The sequence below is a fragment of the Nycticebus coucang genome, chromosome 4 (assembly GCF_027406575.1).
Source record: "Nycticebus coucang isolate mNycCou1 chromosome 4, mNycCou1.pri, whole genome shotgun sequence".
Lineage (NCBI taxonomy): Eukaryota > Metazoa > Chordata > Mammalia > Primates > Lorisidae > Nycticebus > Nycticebus coucang.
The window spans coordinates 46,920,870-46,936,054 of record NC_069783.1 but is presented as its reverse complement, the minus strand read 5'-3'; positions in this window follow the sequence as shown (position 1 = coordinate 46,936,054).

Genomic DNA, 15,185 nt, shown 5'->3' with positions numbered 1-15,185 from the left:
CTTTTCTGATTCATCAGTGCAAGTTTCAACTTGCTTGGCTTATTGGTGGTGCTCCTAAGGTTTCATTTGTTTCCATCCACAGGGATTTTATGTTTCTTGATTTTTATGTATCTCAAAACCTTCATAATGACTCATGTGTATGTAGTACGTCTTCATTTATTTAGTGATCAAAAAATGGCAGAACTCAAAGATTCAAGGATGCATGCTTGGATAACAAAGGAACTGATAACCATAAAAGTTTAGAGTGTGAGGGAGGAAATAGTAACTATCAGGAGGGGCAAGAGATGGGCTTAGAAATGTTCTATTTCTTGCCTGTGTGATGGTGACACAGGTGTTGACTGCAGGATGATTCTTTGTGATGTACATTTTTGTTTTGTGTAGTTTTCTGTATCAGTGTTACATTTCACAACAACAAACTTTCTTCTAAATCTTGATTGTCTCGTGTTTGCCAACAGTAGTTCTCAATCTATAAACACAGTATACTTACGGGGAATAGTGAAAATGAAACTTGCTTGGAATTTTCATAAATATGCAAGTGCTGGGACAATCATTACAACATTTCAAAACATACTGTTTGGTTTTGTGTTTTTCAGTTGCAGGTGTCAGAAACCAAATTCCAGTTTTCTTGGCATCAAAGAGGAAATTTGGTGGAAGGATATGTGGACATCTCACAGAACAACAGGAAGTTGTACAGGACCTCAGGCACAACTTGGAGCAGAGATCTGAGTGTTTCTGCAGCTACCACAGTCTCTGCCTCTTCCTGTAGGTCCCTCTCTACTTATGTGGGGAGCAGGCATAGTTGCAGGTCCTAGGCCTCCCATCTCATAGTTTTACCTCCTTTGCCTCCAGAGAGGAACTAGGTTGTTTACTTAGTTCTAGTTTGAAAAAATCCCAAGGATTTTTCTGATTGGCTCCTCTTGGGTCAGAGGTCCTATCCCTGGGATGGTCAGCTCTGGAATGAGATCTTAGTTACACAGGACAAGCAGGTCAGTGAGGAAAATCCATAGAGCTGGCCATGACTAAGCCAAAGGAGACTAGATCAATCATTCCCCAAATAAGAACTTCTGTGGAAGATGCCAGCAGGATAAGCAAAGGGCTAGTGAGAGCCGGAAAGCAGCATTAGGACCTGCTTGTGGATTCAAGGGCCCCTGCTCTGCCCTCTGAGGGCAAACACCAAGAAGCTATCTCAGGAGGTGACAGGGAGGGGACAAAACTCAGAACGAATGAGCATCATGTGAAAAGAAGCGTTGTAAACCAAAAGAAAACCCTTTTCTTGAAAGAGACCAGGATATCATTCATTGATGAGTTGGGCTTTTCCTTTCCAGTGGAATGGAGACTTTTCAGCAAGACTAGATCTATCATAGAGAACAGAAAGGCTGTGTTTGCTCTGCACACCTAAGCGTAGTGTAAATCCATTGTGGTCGCACAGCATGAGCAAGAAGAAAGCTTTGTTTATGTTGTTCTTACACCACCCTAAACAATAGATCTGGCATAGAACAGGACTTGGTGGCTTCATTATGCATCATGGAGGGATAATGACAGAGAACAGAGCTTACCATACAGGAAACCTCTCAATGTTGGACCCTGGGGCAAAAAAGGGGACTAAGACAGGAACCATCCAGGTCCTGCCTGAAAAGCGACCTCATCTTTACATGGAGAATGTTAGACACACAAAGATCGGATACTTTTGAGCCATGTGGCCTGGGGGTGGGTACATACCTGTACTGTAATGGGCTACATACCTATTGTGTTATTTAGAATGGCTGAGACTAAAGTGACATACTGAGTGAACTTCGGGAACCCATGCTTTTTGGAGGGTCTCAAGTCTTTGTTAAAACTGAAGAGCAGCTCCTGATATGAGAACTGCATAAATGCAATGCCATTCCCTAAATAACTTACCAAATCTAATAGTGAGCGACTCATATGTGAATGCATTGCACGTCTAACCTCTCACATCTCTAAATGGAGGCAAAAATTGGATTTTACTGACTTACAGCAGGTCTGGTGTGCAGTGTTTACAGTCAATCCCCATTATTCATGAACACTGTATCTGCGAATCCGCCAACTCACTAAAATTTATTTACAACCCCCAAACCAATACTCACATCACTTTCGTGGTCATCTACAGATAGCACAGAGCAGTGAAAGGGTTGAGTCACCCAGAGCCCACGTTCTCAGTGAGGTCAACAAAGATGAAGCTTGCCATTTTGTTTCAATTCTCATACTGTAAACATGTGACCTTTTTGCTGGTCTATTTAGTGCCGCATTGTTTGCATTTTTTTGGTGATTTCACTATTTAAAATGGTCCACAGGTATAGTGGTGAAGAGTGATCTAGTGCTCCTAAGGGCAAGAAGGCTGTGATATGCCTTCTGGAGAAAATAAAGGTGTATGATAAGCTTTGTTCAGACGTGAGTCACGGTGCTGTTGACCATCAGTTCAGTGTTCATGAGTTAACAAAAAACATTAAATAAGATGTCTTTAAAAAGAAATGCAGGGCGGCGCCTATGGCTCAGTCGGTAGGGCACTGGCCCCATATACCGAGGGTGGCAGGTTCAAACCCGGCCCTGGCCAAACTGCAACCAAAAAATAGCCGGGCGTTGTGGCAGGTGCCTGTAGTCCCAGCTACTCGGGAGGCTGAGGCAAGAGAATCGCTTAAGCCCAGGAGTTGGAGGTTGCTGTGAGCTGTGTGAGGCCACGGCACTCTACCGAGGGCCATAAAGTGAGACTCTGTCTCTACAAAAAAAAAAAAAAGAAATGCACATTAAGCTACATATCAATCAGTTGATTAACAGATTGCGACCAGAGGCTCACAGGAACCTACCCCTGTACATGTATTTTCCTATTTGCTAATTTAGGGTTTGCTACAATTTGTATTATTAGAACCGAGCTAGGTAAGTAGTGAGAATCAACTGTGTTTACATGGAGAACAATGTCAAACTTTTCTTGGCCATAATGACCATGAACAGTTATGCCATCCGTAAAGTCACATGTTTATTGTCTTGGCTACAGGACATGTTTCCCATGTTTGCACACATCTGAAATTCAACAGCTTCTTTGAAGCTTCACAGCTCTCTCCATGCCCTTTAAATCATACATTCTACTTCATAGTAACTTGCTGTATGCTGCAGCCACAACAGTGACACTGAAAAGCCAGCTAGCCGCATTAGCACTTCCCCAAACAGTCACCAGCATAACTAAGCAAAAATTTTCACTGGCCTGGTTTCCCCATGGCTTGTCACCACCCTTGATTTCTGGGATAATGAACAATGAAGAGTGTTTATACGGGTGGATATACAGGAAGAATTGAGAAAGGCAAGTGGTGGGCCTTTTATTACAACACGCTATCCTTGTCATTATTTTTATTTGTAATCCATGAGATAATGCATATCACTCTATCATGAAATGAAAAGAAAGAGAGGGTGGACAGGGAAGAAAAGAAATTTCCTTCACATGATTTTCTGTTGAGCCTCTAGCTCCAAAGTTCACATTTAGTAATAAGAGCTCAGTGAAGCAAAAACTGAACAAAATCTGATGATTTGCAACTTTGAGGAGTCCTACTAAAAAAAAGAATTCTGCACTTTGAAGTTTTGCAACTCCTTCCTTTCACTGGGCCCCAGTGCTTTCCCAATCTCCGTTATAGCAAGACAGAAAACCAACTGAAAAAGCATGGTGTCCTGATCTACCTTACAGCACACACAGCAGGACCAAAAATAGAACACGGAACCTCTGCCTCTACTGCAGATTGTGTTTTCTTTTCTTTTTTGAGATAGAGTCTCAAGCTCTCCCCCTGGGTAGAGTGCCGTGGCATCATAGCTCACACCAAGGTTCAACTTTTGGGCTCAAGTGATCCTCTTGTCTCAGTTTTTCTAATTTTAGTAGAGACAGGATCTCACTTTTGCTCAGGCTGGTCTTGAACTCATGAGCTCAAGCTAGCCACCCACCTTGGCCTCCCTAAGTGCTAGTATTACAGGCATGAGCCACTGGGCCCGGCAGTGTGTTTTCTGTAAGTTAGATTAAGTACCACCCTGTGGGAAACCCTTTACTCTTTAGCTTAAAAAGTCAAGAGGGAATGAGTCCTAGATTAGGGGTGAGGTGCTACAGCACTTCTTGGTCTACATCTGAACCTGTATACCCATATGTAGCAGATACCATAATCTGAGAAGAGAGTGTCGGAGAGCAGGTGGGATGATGATTAGTAGGGTTGGACACGCTTTCATGTCCTTATTGGTGTCCTCACCAATAAGATTGCCCAGGGTTGATCTTACTCTACTACAAATGTCTTTATTTTTTTCCTTGCCAGTATCACATAAAGAGATAGAATAAGGGCACACATCTCTGAATTCTAAGTAGCCCTTTTTTGGATCAGTAATGCCTTACTCCACAGCTCTAGAAAGAGTACTTTTTTTTTTTTTTGAGACCGAGTCTTACTACATCATCCTCAGTAGAGTGCCTTGGCATCACAGCTCACAGCAATCTCAAACTCTTGGGCTTATGCGATTCTCTTGCCTTAGGCTCCCAAGTACCTGGGACTACAGGCACCCACCACAATGCCCAGCTATTTTGTTGTTGTTGTTGTTGTTGTCATTGTTGTTTGGCAGGTCTGGGACAGGTTCAACCCCACCAGCCCCAGTGTATGTGTCCGGTGCCCTTGCTGCTGAGCTGTAGGCACTGAGCCTAGAAATAGTACTGTTATCTGACAGACCAAAATAGATGCTCCTATTTTAACTAATACAGACTACAAGGCCCCTAAGATTTATGAAACAAAGTTACCTGTGGATTGAGGGTTCAGACCCCAATTCATATATCCAATTTCTAAATTCCTCCAGCTAGGCTCTCTAACAATGAGAGCTGTCAACTCTGATTTACAACCAGACTACTACAGCTCAGATGGGACAGAGGACCAGCCTCACAAACATTCTTTTCTGATAAGCAATTGTAAACTTTAAGCCAGTTTCAACCAGCTTATAGAGGCTGCACACAAACCCTCTTTGTATCCTATAGATCATCTTTTGATGTAAAGAGCCAAATTCCACCTCATTTTAATGCTAAACTCCGTCCAGAGTGAACATGGGATGTATGCTACATGTATGTACCCATTGTGCATGTGTTGGCTGCCTTCATCAGTATGTATGGGTTTTCCTGCAGACCTGCTCAGTATGTATGATACCAGCCCTGGGAGGCAATAAACCCAACCTGTCCCTCCCCTTTTCAAAGAGAGAGCACCTTTGGTCTGCACTGGAGACTTTCTCCTCCCGGCTTGCAAACTGATATCGGCAGTAAAGCTCTCCTTTGTACTATTTAGCCATCCTGGTGGACAACAGTACCAATTCTGAGGCCTCACCTGAGGCTACCAGCTGACTGTTCTCCCTGACTCTCCTTTGCCATAGATTGCTAGCTCCATAGATTAAAAATGCTTTCCTATTTTCACAGGAAAAGGCTGAATTCTTGGCCCCTTCTCCCTTTCCTACAGTAAGTTCTGATTTTTTTTGCCTTTTTTTTTTTGTAGAGACAGAGTCTCACTTTATCGCCCTTGGTAGAGTGTAGAGTGCTGTGTCATCACAGCTCACAGCAACCTCCAACTCCTGGGCCTAGGCAATTCTCTTGCCTCAGCCTCCTGAGTAGCTGGGATTACAGATGCCCATCACAATGTCTGACTATTGTTTTGTTGCAGTTTGGCCGGGGCCGGGTTTGAACCTGCCACCCTCACTATATGGGGCCAGCGCCCTACTCACTGAACCACAGGCACCGCCCCAGTTCTGATTTTCTTTGTGCACACCTCTCCCTTGCTTTAAATGCCTTCCCCACTTCCCATCACCTCCATAGATCCTTCTCAACAATTACCTCTGTCTCTTTCTCCCCGCCATCCTTTCTCTCATGTCCTTCAGCATTTTAAAAATCTAGACCATTATGGACGCTTATTTCCTTAGTCTGATAATTTCCCCTTATACCATCTTCGTCATGTGCCCTCAACTAAACAGCAAGACCCTGGTCTCCCCCAGTCTCTCTTCCTCTCATGACCTTCCTCTGTTGCCTCTCTCCTCAAGCTTCCTGTCTTCCCCTTCCCGAAGGTCTTGTTTCCACTCTAGAAGCCCAGCAGTGGTCCTTTTCCATGAACCCTATAGACTCTTTTGCTTTTCAGAGCAAAGCACTTATGAGGTAATTGATTTTTAAGTTTTTGCTAATGTGGACTGCATCTCAAAGATTAACTTTTGTGCTTGTAAAGCTACCAAGTCTCTGTTTCTTTACTTTCACTTGTCAAGGACCACCCTCTCCACCAAGGAAAGGAAAGACATGGTACAGAAAAAACAATCTGACTTGCCACATACATACCCTGTTTCCCTGAAAATAAGACATCCTCCGAAAATAAGACCTACTTACAGGAAAGATAAGACGTCCCCTGAAAATAAGACCTAGCGCGTCTTTGGGAGCATACTTTATTTTAGGGGAAACGGGGTAGTATGTATATTTAGACAGCCCTGGATTTCAAGGAAGAGTGTTATGCAGTATGCCTTCCCCAAACCAATCCATTGGTAACCTCCAAAGCTGTTTGCTGTTCTCCATGTCCACTGCCTGGAAAAGCCTCCCACTGGTTTCCCCACTTCCGTTCTCACCCAGCTACTATCCTTTCTCCATACTGCACCCAGAGTGATCATTTAAAGTATATCACTCTTCTTAAAACTCTCATGATTCCCCAGGGTACTTAGAATAAAATTCACATTCCTAACCATGGCTGATAAGCCTTTACGTATGTGGTTCCTACAACCTCCCCACTTCATGTGACAGTTACCTATTGCTGCATAACAAACCACCTCAACACTTGGTGACTTCAAATAGCAACACTTCAGTATTTCTCATGAGTCTTTAGGTTTTTCTGTTGGTCTCACTGAGATTGCTCATTCAGCCACAGACATCCTGCTGGCACAACTGTGGCTGGAAGGTCTGAATGCCTCGTTTACACGCGGGCAGTTGGTGCGGACTGTTAACTGGGCTCCTCAGTTATTCCCTTTGTGGCCACTTGTCCTCCGGGAAGCTAGGCTGAGCTTCACAGAATGGTGGGGGTTCAAGAGGGTGATGAAAGCAAAGCTTTAAAGACCTCTTAAGGTCTAGCTTCTGGAACTGAGTGTCACTGCTGCCATTTTCTACTGATAAAGCAAGTCACAATTTCTATTGATATTGATATAACCTGGATGCAGGGTGGAAGAATAGATAATACCTCATGATGGAAAGGGCAGCAACATCAATTGCGAAGGGGCATAGAACGTAGGGAGGCATGATTCTCTGGGTACCCTATTTACCCTTGTTACAGTAGTCTACTCATCTCCTCCACTGCTCTTCATTCTGTTCCTCCAACATGAGTCTTCAGAAACTTAGCACTTATTTTTCCCTAATGGCATCTCATAACCTCTAGGTAGGAGGGAGTTAGGAGGATAGATCTGTTGGAAGAGAAAACTAGGCAAGAGACTTGAAGTTGAGTTTGCGTGGTGAACACGCTGTTTTTATTTATTTGAGATGATCTAAAAGAGTTAAACCCAACCTCGACCAGCTCTTCCATGGTGCCATTGTTCAGCATACCTGGCCTGTCTTTCCCAGACCTTGGCATGACTACCCTCTTCTTACACTCAGGTCTTAGCCCACATATCACCATCTCAGAGAGACCCACTCCTACCATCTACTAAAATACCTTCTTCCCCCATCTCTCTATACTTTATTGCTTATTTCCTTCATAACACTTACTTCATCTATTGATTACCAGGGGCAAATCAGCAGCTTTCATGGGATCTTTATTGTATCTTACCTCCTAGGGCTCTAAGCACCTTCCCCAGAAGGACATTCTATACAGAGCTGGCTGCAGATACCTGTCCCTCGTGTTGGGATGAATAATGGCCTCCAGAGATATCCACATTCTAGTCCCTGGGATCTATAAATAGGTTACAAGGCAAAGGTGAATTAAGCTTGCACATAGAATTAAGGGCGCTAACAGCTCTCCAAAGAGAAAACTGAGGAGAGGGCAGTGTGAAAAGGACTTGGCCTGACATTGCTAACTTTGCAGATGGAGGAAGGAAGCCACAAGCCAAGGAATATGGGTGGAGAAGCTGATAAAGGTAATGAAAAGGATTCTGCCCTGCAGCCTGCTGAGGGAACACAGTTCACCCTGCTGACACATTCATTTTAGCCCAATGGAACTCTTTCTGACTTCTGATCTCTAGACTGTAAGATAATAAATTTGTGTTGTCTTAAACCACTAAGATTGGGGTAATTTTTATACCAGTAAAAGAAAACTAAATAACCTCCAGGCGAGATAAGGAAATAAACCATAATATACTGTGCCAAAATCCTCTTTACTGCTGTGGGCTAAGGTCATTAACCACCAAGCCTTAGACACATTGTTCTAAGTCCCTGGCTGCAAGCTTCCTGTTATAGTGGCTACTCTGTAGCTTTGCAATGGGTGTGAACAGTGGCGTGCTGGGCAGGCTCACCCTGGCTCAAAAGAGCTGATTGTTAAATTTTCAGGAATTGTGCAAGCCACTTGCTACACATAGCCATCATTAAATTTAAACTATATAAATTTACAATTAAATAAGTTATATTACAAAGAGAATAAATATTCAAAACTCATCAATTCCAGGGCCAGGCATAGTGGCTCACATCTGTAATCCTAGCACTCTAGGACACCAAGGCAGGTGGATCGCTTGAGCTCACAGATTCGAGACCAGCCTGAGCAAGAGCAAGACCCTGTCTCTAAAAACAGCCAGGTATTGTGGCGAGCACCTGTAGTCCTAGCTACTTGGGAGGCTGAGGCAAGAGAATCGCTTGAGCCCAAGAGTTAGAGGTTGCTGTGAGCTATGATGTCACAGGACTCTACTGAGGGTGACAAAGTGAGACTCTGTCTCAAAAAAAAAAAAAAGAGAAAAAAACCTCATCACTTCTTCTCTACTAAAAAATAGAAAAACCAAGGCAAGACGATCACTTGAGCCCAAGAGTTGGAGGTTGCTGTGAGTTATGATGCCAAGGCACTCTACCCAGGGCAACAGCTTGAGACTTTATCTCAGGAAAAAAAAAGAATTACATTTGGCGGTGCCCGTAGCTCAGTGGGTAGGGCATCGGCCACATACACCTAGGCTGGTGGGTTTGAACCCGGCCTGGGCCAGCTAAACAACAATGACAACCGCAACACCAAAAATGAAAAACAAAAAACTCATCAATTCCTTATTTTACTATATGTACTACATGTGCAATATATTTAACCATTATCTATGCTCATCAACTTATTTACGTCAATTGTATTCATATGGTGAAAGTACTGTATAGTGGCATGCTACACTTCTCCTTACAACTCTCCATTCAATGGCGTTATGTTGGTAGCTTGAAATGGACCATGATGGGAGTGTCTGCACCAGGGAAATAGGCAAATACTACAAATCAGGCCTTCGCCCTGCCCCATCTCAGAGTTGGTTATATGTTTGCCATCTGCATATGGGAGAGGTGATGTCCAAACGTGGGGTGTTGCCAATAACTTCAGGGTGTTCTTTGTATATATCACAATAAAGACCACTTGCTCTGTGTAGAGCAAGTCCCAGGAACCACCAAAATGAAATTCAACTCCTAGGACCCTTAAGACCTCACAGAGTCTAGACGTAATTCATCTTTGTTTTCCCAATGAAGTGATCACTCAATAAATTTCAACTGAATGGAGGAATGAACTTGTTATTTTCTCAAGGGGGAAAGTTAGATCTAATTTGACAAAGGCCCTTTAGATTGCATAATGACTAGCATTTTTATTCTCTCTATAAAGACCATGAAAATTATTTCAACTTAATTAGTTAATTTAAAACAGTAAGAAATGTTCCCTAAATGTTAGCAATTATCATCGCAATTATTAGTATTCAGGCCATCGATCCAAGTCCATTGATAGATCAGTCTTCTATATTAGGTACCTTCTTCTTAAAACAGGATGAGGAAGAATATTTAGGGATCTCAAGTGTACACCATGCTAAGCACCAAAAGCCATGCACAAAAAGTTCATACTGTACGTTTTCATTTTATGTAATTCTAGAATAGGAAAAACTTATACAAGGTGAAAGAAATCAGAGCAGTGGTTGGCAGTGAGGAAGGAGTTGACTGCCAAGACACAGTGGGTGACTTTCTGAGATGACAGAAATGTTCACTATCTAGGTAAGTGTGCGGGTTACCAGGGTGTACGGATCTGTCAAAACTCCCTGAACTGTATGCTTCATACCCTGCATTTCATGGTAAGTAAGGATAAATCAGTTGGAAGGAGAGAGGAAGAGTGAGGGAAAGAGAGAGAGAGAGACCCAAGAGACATGAAACATAATGTGTAGACTTCTGGTATCCACACACAACTGAAAAAAGTTTTCAGAAAAACCTAAATGTAAAGGCCGGTGCGATGGATCACGCCTGTAATCCTAGCACTATGGGAGGCCAAGGTGGGTGGATTGCCTGAGCTCACAGGTTTGAGACCAGCCTGAGAGAGAGTGAGACCCCCATCTCTAAAAATAGCCAGGCAAGAGTTGTGGTGGGCCCCTGTAGTCCCAGCTATTCAGGAGGCTGAGGCAAGAGAATTGCTTCAGCTCGAGAGTCTGAGGTTATTGTGAGCTATGACATCATGGCACTCTATCAAGGGCGACAAAGTGAGACTCTGTCTCAAAAAAGAAAAAAAAAACCTAAATATAGACTGTATGGTCATTTAGATAACTTCAGGGAAGTATGAAATTTTAGATATGATAAATAGATATAGATCTGGTTATGTAAGAAAATGCTTACAGTTATTAGAAGCGCATACGGCATTTCTAAAAGTCTAAAGTGACATGATGTCTGAGTTACAATACCTAAGGGAGGAAAAGAGCAAGTAAAAAAATGAAAAGCCATAAATGAAGTCAGTGTGACAAAAATCTGAGTGTGACAAAAATCAGAACCCACGTGGCCAGTGTATGGGGGTTAATTGTTTATTTCACTGTTTTGTGTATATTTGAAAATTTTCGTGATAAAAAAAATCGACTGCCTTAGGTAAACAAAGAGAGAATACAAATCCCACAATGTCAAAGCCCAATGTCTATGGAAGCTCTCCAACTTGTATTCTTTTTTATCAGACCAGAGATCAGCTTTCACTGCTTTTTCTTTTTTCTACTTTGGCTGATCGTTTAATTTTTATTAAAATTGACACATTCCAAGACCTTAAATGCTAATGGATTATACCAATCACTTTCACTTTGTATTTCAATCAACAAACAGGTACTGAGAATTAACCATGAACGTGCACCGCTAGAGTCGGGGACCGACTCCCTCAGCTCAATTCTCTCCTACCCAGGGGTGTCGCTCCCCGCACTGGGTCTTTCTGCCTGCTGCAGCCCCCCAGGACCACCAGGGGGCGCGCCCTCACTGAATTTGCGTCTCGTCTGCTGGGGAAAGATTAAAATCAGACCCAGTCTGAGTAACTGCTGCCAATCTTTTGAAGAGCCCATGACCCGTGTTTGTAATTGTTTAGGCAAGTCTCTGGTGACCTCATCCCACTATACCTGAGTCTTTTTCAGGAAACAATTAGCCTGTTTGAACAGAACAGGTAGGGCAAATTAGTAACTGGAGAATGACGCACGCCTTGCGCCGAACGTGTTGGGACATCCTCTGCTCCCTGGAGGCTGAGAGTGAGGGTGTGGACCCTTCTCACCTCACCCCAAGTCACCCCTCTCCGGAGGGCGCAGCCTCTTCTCTGCCCTGAGTAGGCTTGGTGGGCAGAGATGGGACTTCACTGGGGGCCTGGGCCTCTTTGGTGGGGAAGATCCATGGATGTGGGGGACCCTGCTGGACTGCCATGTGCTCTGAAGGCCCAGGAGCTGGTTCTGCAGCACATCCCCGGGCCTTCTGGCTCCTTCTGGCCGTACCCTATCTGCTGGGTTTGAGGCCATGGGCTGCTCCAGAGCAAGGCCACAGGACAACTCATGGCTTGAGGAAGTGGACGCGTTAGGAAGGGACCTCTCTTCCCTGCTCAAGAGAACCCCGGGCAAGGGGAAACTACTGATGGCTCCCTGGTGGCCTCCAAGGCCCCCACAGACAGCCCCTGCCTCCTCGGTGTCACCCCAATAGTTCTCCCTGTCATCCAGCAAGCATGGGCACTGAGTCCAGGACTGCCCTGTGCCCACCAAAATGCTGCTTGCTCAGCCTGGCCCTCTCCTCGTCCAGCCCCACTCCACACACACACCGCCAGCCAGAGGCTCCCTGACAGCAATCTTCCTGTATCCTGAGCTTTTCCTCCACAGTGTTTGCCACAAACCATAACCCCATCTTCTAACTCTCCCACTAGACTTCAAGCTACGTAGAACTGTCTTTCCATGAAACTTTTTTTAAAAATGGAAAATACTTCATACTCATTACAGCCCCAAGTGGTGAACCAGGCCTCTGAGGCCTTTGTAAAAAGACCCCAAGGAAAGTGGCCTGTAGGTGAAGAATTTGAGAACAAAGAAACTTCCCGAAGCCCCTCACATCACACCACAAAGGCAGCTGGCTCCCTTCCCTGTGTGTAAAGCTGACCCTGGCCTAGGATCAAGGGAGGTCAGAGCTTATGAAAGGCAGGAGTAAGGGCTGGAGAGAGAAGGTGAGAGGAGCAAAACAGAAATACAATGACTAGCCCTCTTGGGACCCCTCCCCCCCACACACACACACACTCGGGGACACACTCCCTCTGTGATATCTCCTAATCTCTCTCTGCGTTAGGCCTTCCCAGCAGAACTGTCACCAGAAGGGACCTCCAGAGGAGAAAAGGGTTAGAATTAAATTCTGTCTGCTATTCATTTATACATTTATGTGTTCATTTAACAGATGCCAGGCATGTGTGCCAGGCACTGTTATGGGCATCGGGACACAGCAGGAAAGAAAGAAGGCCAAAATCTCCATCTTCCTGGAGGGGGGATTTTAGTGGGGGGAGGGCACAGCATAAATAATAAACATAATGAAGAAGTACATTCTCTAGTAGATTAGAATGCTGTGGGGGTCCGGGCAAGGTGACTCATGCCTGTAATCCCAGCACTCCGGGAGGCCCAGGCAGGTGGATCCCTGAGCCCAGGGAATCCAGACCAGCCTAAGCAAGAGTGAGACCCTGTGTCTAAAAATAGCCAAGCACTGTGGCAGGCGCCTGTAGTCCCAGCTACTCGGGAGGCTGAGACAAGAGGATTGCTTGAGCCCAAGACTTTGAGGTTGCTGTGAACTATGGTTGATGCCGTGGCACTTTATCCAGGTCTACAGAGTGAGACGCTGTCTCAAAAAAAAAAAACACTGTGGGGAAAATAAGACAGTGTCAGTGTATGTAAGGGATCAGGAGAGCTGGGAAGGGGGTTAGAGTTCATAGTGGGGTGGCGGCGAGGTAAACTGTATTTAGAAGGTGACATTTAAGCAAGAACTTAAAGGCAGAGAAGGAATAAGCAGACCCCAGAGTGCGGTCATCTGGGGGATTGTTCAAGGCACAAGAGCAGCCAGGGCAAAAGTCCCTGAAGCGAGATTTTGCTGCCATTTAAGGAATAGCAAGGAGGTGGGTGTGGCTGGAGCAGAGGAGAGGGATGTAAGAGAAGAGGTCAGATTGCAGAGGGCCTCATGGGCAGTTAATAGGGCCTTGGGTCACCTCTGCAGCTGTGGTATGTGTGCCTCAAAGAACAAAATGAAACAAAAAAACTCCCTGGTCTATAGTATTTGCCTTTAGTGTAAATACTCCCATTGTGGCCCAGAGGGAAGGGCTGTGTAGGATTGGCTCTCACTGACTGACTGACGCAAGCCTCCCCTGCCTACCACACTTTGCAAGATTTGAGCAGAGATAGGCATAATCTGGCTTATGTTTCGAAAAGGTCACTCTATGATTCCGGCTGCTGTGTTGAGAGCAGAACATGGGGGTCAGGGGAAGCAGGAGCAGAAGCAGGGGCCGTTTAGGGAGCTCTCAAGGGATCCAGGTAAGAGAGGACCTGCTCAGAGATGGCGGGAGTGGAGGCAGTGAGTTGTAAGCTGATTCTAGGTGTATCCTGAAGGGGGTATATGGAAACCTACCTGGACTTTTGGGCAGACTGAACGTGGGGTGTGAGGGAAAGAGAACAATTTAGGGGAGTTTCACGGCTTACTGGAAGTTCTAGGGGGGTTGAGAGAAAAGGCATTCCAGGCATAGGAAACCACACGTGAAAAGCCATGCACATAAGCACACATTCTATAGGGGGAAAAGAAATGAGGGGTGTGGCTGGTGAACCAGCCGTGTGAGCAGACCCAGCAGACAGGGCTAGAGAGGAGGGTGCTGCCCAGGTGTACCACAGGGAGGAGCCAGGACTCCGGCCACAGCCAGTGGAGAACCGCTAGGGGTTCTGTAGGGAAGTATGTGGACAGGCTCCCAACAGCAAGTAACTGGAGAAACCAGAGGCAGTGAGACCGGGAAGCTGCAGCCTTGCTCCAGGAGACAGAGCATGTGTCTCTCCTCTGGACAGCGGTGGTGAGGCTGGACAGAAGAGGGAGGGGTGAGAGAGCCTGAAGGCCATGGTACCAGCTCCAGGGCTGTCCTGGCATGTAGAAGAGGGAACACAGTGGACACACTATACAAGTTGGTTCCATAAATTAACACATCAACTGAATGTTGTAGGTCTTATCCTTACAAACCTTCCATCCTCTCACTGATCTCCTGAGATAAAATGTCCTTCCTAGAGGACAGATAAGTGTACTGTACAGAAGTACGGTTACATGCAGGTGCCCCTGCAGGGAGCTGGCAGTGTCTCCCTCTTACACTAGGGCTGGCTATGTCAAGATCCTTTACTGGTCATGTTTTCACTTCTTGGAGAGACAATATATGTGTTTCCTGGCCGTGAGTCAAAACACAAAGCCCTTACTTTAACCATCCTCTTGTTTCTAGGAGGAGGAAAAGGCCAGAAGTATGTATGGGACTAGGACAGAGTCAGAAATGGGAGTAGGCAGCACAGCAAACCAGAAACCTGACTCACTCGTTTGCTGTTACCCATAACATGCAAATCTTCTAATTTAAATAACACCTTAGTTAAGGAGTGTGTGATGGGAGGACAAAGGACAGTGATGGTATTTGGTGGGTGGCAAAATACCACAAGATACACAGAATCCGAATTTGCATGTCCAAAGTCTTGGAGGACAAACCCAAGACATCATTTGTTATGGCAGCATAAAACTCCTGGTCGAT